General features: G+C 40.3%; 1 non-coding gene across 1 annotated transcript; it reads left to right on the top strand.

Annotated features, from left to right (window-relative positions):
* The first annotated feature begins 757 nt into the window (after positions 1–757).
* Positions 758–831, top strand: TRNAI-AAU (transfer RNA isoleucine (anticodon AAU)). The gene has a single exon. It is a non-coding gene; the product is annotated as a tRNA-Ile (tRNA).
* Positions 832–6,457: the final 5,626 nt, after the last annotated feature.

The following is a 6,457-nucleotide window of genomic DNA, read 5'->3' as shown; positions in this document are numbered from 1 at the left end:
TATTGCAGGTAATGTTTAAAAGAATATATTGGCCAGTTAGCAAAATCTAGAGCCTTTGTTTATTTTTCCAAAACCTGATTATCAGCCAAGATGATACTCTGTACGCTTTTTCCAATTCTCGAACTGAAATTATTGACCAACCCACCATGCTGTGCAGGCACCTGGGACCCTAGAGGAGTGAAGAGCGAGACAACACAGTCCTGGTCCTCAGGGAAAGGAAAGAGGGACTTGAGCGGTTAATGACAATAAAATCGCAAAATGGACCCACAGAGATCCACGCTGCAGGGCATTTTCTCGAACACAGAGAAGGGTCATCTGCCCAGGATTTCGGAACAGGCAAGGAAGATCCACCGGGACTTTCCTTCCTGTCAGGAGGGGAATTCTCAGGACGTCAGCAGGGACCAAATCAACCAGGTCCTTCTCCTGAGGTGTCTGAATCGTTCTCAAAGGTTTGCTTCCTGGGGTAGGCTGAAGGAGCCCTCTCTAGTAATGTTTCTGTTGGGATGAAATCGACGGCTCCAGAATTTCTTATTTTCCACAGGAGAAGCGAATTCATCTCTGCTGGAGGTAGAGATTTTGTGCCTGTTTCTACGGGAGTGAGGAAAGAGGAAATAAAAAAACATACAGAGAAGCTTGAAAAAGGAGTGTCATTTATTCATAGTTAAGATTATGTAAAAGCAAGTATCGTTTGGATGAGTGAAGAAGGTGTGAAAAATCTTCCTAGTGTGTGAACATAAAAAAATTTTCTCCCTGAGGTGGCCAGTTAGCTCAGTTGGTTAGAGCGTGGTGCTAATAACGCCAAGGTCGCGGGTTCAATCCCCGTACTGGCCAAGGGGAAAAGTTTTCTGATCAAGAAAAAAATCTTGCTGTCTTCACTGTACACCCAGCTGCACGTTGAAAATAACCTCTGTGACATCAAATCTAGATCAATTGTCGACTTTATTTCCCTAATCCTCAGTAGTAATACCTATACACTCTTTGTTCCCCCTCTAAAGGGGGATGGGGGGGCACAGTTTTTTGGAACAAGTGATATAAAGCCTTCAGATAGAAATTTGAGTGAAGAAAACCAGGGTAAGAGTGGGGATGGTCTTGGAGATGGGGTGTGCCTCTGATGGCCGCTGTGCATCTCAGCATCTCATTTTCCTTGTGCCTTTCTCAGGGTCCAGCTCACTGTGACTCCTTGACACCATCAAGCACTTTCTCTACCTGATTATCTCCTCTACCTGAGTGTTTATTCATCCCTTATAATGCGCTTTCCTACTCTTGAACATGGTGTTTCTACTTATTAAATAAGGACAGTCAAATATAATGCATATTTCCATTTTTTTTAGCCTACAAGTTGGCTTCTGTCCGTGATACAATTTCTGTCCATGAAGACAGATTTTTTTTTCTTTTTCTGGATCCCCAAGACCTAGAACGGTGCCAAAGTCAGATGAGCACGGGAAACCTCTGGATAGTCTCCTGACTATTGTGTTATTTCCACGAATATTCACATGTGCTGTCTCCTAACTTAACAAGGTTTCTCTTGACCCAACATATCCCTCTAGCTACTACCCTGTTTCTCAGATGGCTTTGTAACATCCCCTAGAGAATTATCCAGATTTCTTAGCTCCAGTTTTGAAATTCACTACATTCTGGTTTTTGACACCACCAGTTCATGGAAACTTCTTGTCAAGATTACCAATGACTGCTTCTCACTTTTTCAAGACCATCTCTTCCTTGACTTCTGTTAAGGATTCAATTGTGTCCCCCTAAAATTTGTGTTGAAATCCAAACCCCTATACATGGGAATTTATTCCCATTGGGGAACCAGTTTTCTTTGTTCTGTTAATGAGGCCATAATCAGTGTAGGGTATGTCTTAAATGTAATGACTTTTGAGATACAAAAAGAACAGATTAGGCCCTGTGACAAGGGAGGACAAACTGAGGAAGACAGAAGTACATGTGAGGATCAACAAGGACCCCAGGAACTCTGAGGCTATGGAAACTGAGTCAAGGATCTTCCCCCAGGGCCAACAGAAAGAAAGAATTCCCCTAGAGCTGTGCCCTGAATTTGGACTTCCAGACTCCTACACTGTGAGAAAGTACACTTCTGCTTCTTAAAGAAAACAATTGTGGTATTCCTGTAACAGTAAAAAAAAAAAAAAAAAAAAATAGCTGGAAGGAAATAAGACAACTTCTCAATGTCAGGAAACACTATCTTAAGACTTTTTTTTTTTTTTTCTGACTTCCAAGACACTGCTGTCCTGACTGCCTTTCTACCTCACTGCCTCATTCTTCTCAATAGTCTTTGCTGGTGTCACCTCTCCTCACCCATTCTATAGGAGAATGTCCCACAGATTGGTCCTTGAACATTTTCTCTATACGTACTCCCTCCCTGGTAATCTCACCCATTCTCATGCTTTCAATCATCAACACAGTAGAGTTGCCCCATAGGGTTTCCAAGGTTATCATCTTTCTGGAAGCAGACTGCCACATCTTTCTCCCATGGAGTGACTGGTGGGTTTGAACTGGTGACCCTTTGGCTAGTAGACAAACCCTTAACTGCTTGATGAAAACGGGTTTGGTTTTTTGGTTTATATGCCTACAACTCACAAATGTGTATCTGCATTCTAGACCACTTCATGAACCTCACATCTTGTATATACAACTGATTCTTTGACATTACCACTTGGAAGTTTTATACTAGGCATTTAAAACTTAGCATGTAGAAAACTGAACTCCCATTTTTCTCTAATAATCCTACTACACACAGTCTTTCATATTTCTGTTAATTGCAACTCAATTCTTTCACTCTTTCAGGCTAAAAGACCTTGAAGTCATCATTTATTTTATTCTCTCTGTCATATCTCACATCCAGTTTGTGAGGAATTTCCCTTCTCTCTGTCTTCGAAATATATCCAGACTCTGACTACTTCTTACTACTCTTGACAGCCACCATCTTGTCTGGCATTGGAGAAAAAGACCCCAGAATCAAATTTGGTGAAAAGAGATCTTTATTAAGCAAATACAAAGGTGATCGTTGCAATGAGAGATGTGCCAGTGTGCACCAGACACAAGAGACTAACAGAATCCACTGAATCACAATCAGGGAGTCTCTAATATACTACTACAGAGGGAAGTAAATTAAGAAAAATTGCATTATTGTCAAAGGCCAGAAACATATCATATGGGAATACATGATTGGTTTAAGGAGTCTTCCTTGACTTTATACCCATTTAGTTAGTAGGGTGATGTTTCATTGGGAACAACCTGGGAACATCCACTCTTGCTTTAGTGACTTGGAATGGGTTGTCAGGTCAGTCAAGAGGAAATTGCACTACGCTGCTTTGTGAGAGCGTAATTTTCCTATAGCATAGCCTCTTTGTAGGCTAAGATAAAGTACCTTTGGTGGGACATCCCTCCCCTGCTTATGGGAAAGAATAAGTTTTTGTGTGTGCTGTCTCTCATTTCTTTCTGGAACTTTTCATAATGATTTTAACAAATGTTCATAAAAACAGATTCCAGCATTAACTACTACCCCTTAAGAAACTTTTGTATAAAAATAGACTCTAGCCCTTGGACTTTATTCAGCCTCGCTACTTCTGGCAAGACACCTATATAAATTTAAGGCTCCCTAGGTCATATCCAGCACCCTGGTGGAGCAGTGGTTAAGAGCTATGGCTGCTAACCAAAAGGTTGGCAATTTGAATCCACCAACACTCCTTGGAAACTCTATTGGGGGCAGTTCTGCTCTGTCGTATAGGGTCGCTACTTGGCTGAGTCAACTCCATAGCAATGAGTTTGACTTTTTTGGGGGGGGGGGTGTCACATTCAAGCCATTGTCATTTGTTACATGTAGCATGAGGAAAGGGACTTAACAAATCTCCTTGTACTTATTCTTCCCGCTGTAAAAAACATTCTCCACAGAACTGGCAAAGGGACCTTTTAAAAACATAATCACATGGAGTTACTTCACTGCTTAAAACCCATCATCCACTCATTTTATCAGAATAAAGGTGAACTTAAAAAATGGCATGTAAAAAGGTCATGGAAGCTCCTTACAAATCCAAACTCCCTGAGGGACTGAATTGCTGAGCTGAGGGCTGTGGGAACCATGGTCTGTGGTTACATCTAGCTAAATTGGCATAACATACTTTATAAAGAAAATCTTCTATGTTCTACTTTGGGTATTAGCATCTGGGGTCTCAAAAGCCTGTGAGCAGCCATCTAAGATACACCGCTAGTCTTGCCCCTTTGGGAGCAAGGAAGAATGAAGAAGACTAAAACAAGACTGATTAGCCCCAAGGACTAACGGACCACATCTACCACCAGACTGAGTCCAGTACAGGTAGATGATGCCTGGTTACCACCACTGACTGCTCTGACAGGGATCACAATAGAGATTCTGGGACAGAGATGAAGAAAAATGTAGAAAAAAATTGTAAATCACAAAGAAGACCAGACTTACAGGCCTGACAGAGACTGGAGAAACTCTGAGAGTATGTCTCCTGTAATCCTTTCTGCTCAGTAATGCAGTCACACCTGAGGTTCACCCTTCAGCCAAAGATTAGACAGGCCCATGAAACAAAACAAGACTAAAGGGGCACAACAGCACAGAGGCAAAGACTAGAAGGCAGGAGGGGACAGGAAAGCTGGTGATAGGGAACCTAAGGTGGAGAAGGCAGAGTGTTGACATGTTGCGTGGTTGTTAACCAATGTCATAAAAAAATATGTGTACTAAGTGTTTAAAGAGAAACAAGTTTGTTCTGTAAACCTTCTTCTAAAGCACAATAAAAAAGAAAAAAAGAAAGTGCCGGTTTCCAATTGGCTGCATGAAGGAGAAACAAATACACTTTTCACATTAAAAAAAAAAAGGCCTGTGAAAGAACATGTTAAAACTGAGACACTTGACATGACTAACTGACACAGATTTGAATCCAAACTTCTCTTTGTCTTATGTCCCCTTTGTCCTCTTCTTTCAGCATATGTGTCCCCTCTACCTCTTGAGTGAACAAGTATGTAGTGGTAGTATGATAAATGTTTTGTTCTTAGAAAGAACACTTGTAACTGATGTATGACAAAGTCGTAGTTCATGAATAAGCAAGCAATAGAATGTTCCAGCAAGGTAATGTCCATATGCTCCCTAGAAAGCTGTTTATGTACACAGTTAGCTCACAGAAAGTCCATGATGATTAACTGAGCTTGTGAAAACTTTACTTGTGACTCATATGTGACACATGTGTAACACCCAGCCCTCACGTATAAAAACCTTCCTCCCTATTCAGAGTTTGGAGCACCTCCCAGTGCTACTGCAACATGGGGGCACTTCTCAGTGCTGCCTCCAAACTGGGCTGTTGCATTGGTTGTTTTCTGTTCTACAATAAAGTCTATCATTTCTCTCCTCACAGAGTTCTTGTTAGCTTGCACTTTTACTTATCTGGGGTCACAAGTAGGATTCGATGGTGCATTATCTTTTAGGCACCTGAGATGGTCAGGAACCAGACCCTGCTCTCCAACTCCATGATTTCTCAGAGTCTGCTTAATAACTTCTTGAAAACGAGCTCTGCTTTCTTGCATCAAAGTTTTTTGAATTTTAGTGTAGGTTTCTTCTGGTTCTTGAAGTTTTTATTGTTTGTTTGGTTCTCGTTTAGTTTTTTGTTCTTGTTGTTTTGATTCTTGCAAGTCAAAGTTTGTACTTGGATTTTTATTTGAGCTCCCTCTAGACAGCTTTTGTTTTTTGGTTTTACTTTCTTGCAAGACACTGTCTCTAAGTTGCTAAAGAGAATAAAGAATTGCAGAGTTAAATTTCAACTCCTACTCCTCTCTGTTGAATTGCCAGCTGCTCCTCCTTTTGGTTCTGATAACAAAGCTGACTGAACTTACTTCCTTTTCAATGAAACCAGGCAACAAACCTCTCTTTCAAGTGCTTTTTAAAATCTGTCCGAATACACTAATTTAGAATTTCAGTGGTCAATTTGGGAAAATGAGTTCCTACTTGTACTTGTCTTTTCTTTCTTCTTGGCAACCTTTTGTTTAATTTTTAGCTTTAGGAAAAAAATCTAAATAAAATCCATCCATCTAAGCATGCATATGAGGCAATTGAAAAGAACATGGCTTCAGTCAGGTGCACCCTAGTCCTCAAAGTGACACGTTTCCTCTTGAACACTTTAAAGTTTTTTCATAGGGCTTTCTAAAATTTCAGCTCATTTCTCTCTTACTCCTGTTTCATAGTCTAGGCTTTTAATACCTATCCTTGGGAACTTTGATATAAATGGCTCTGTTTAAAAACACACCTGAAAATAAAATAAGTTATTTTCATTGGTGTAGCATAAGCATTAAAAAAGGGCAAATTATTCTAAATTATTTCTCTAAAAATCCTACACTGCATGCCAAAGACAACATTATGAAAATACAATAATTTCCAGCCTCCGTATGGTATTACTAAATTATAATATTTCTTCAAAGAACTTACTCT

Source organism: Loxodonta africana, chromosome 1 (assembly GCF_030014295.1).
Source record: "Loxodonta africana isolate mLoxAfr1 chromosome 1, mLoxAfr1.hap2, whole genome shotgun sequence".
Classification (NCBI taxonomy): domain Eukaryota; kingdom Metazoa; phylum Chordata; class Mammalia; order Proboscidea; family Elephantidae; genus Loxodonta; species Loxodonta africana.
Note: the sequence above shows the minus strand (reverse complement) of the source record. Positions and strands in the feature narration are given on the sequence as shown.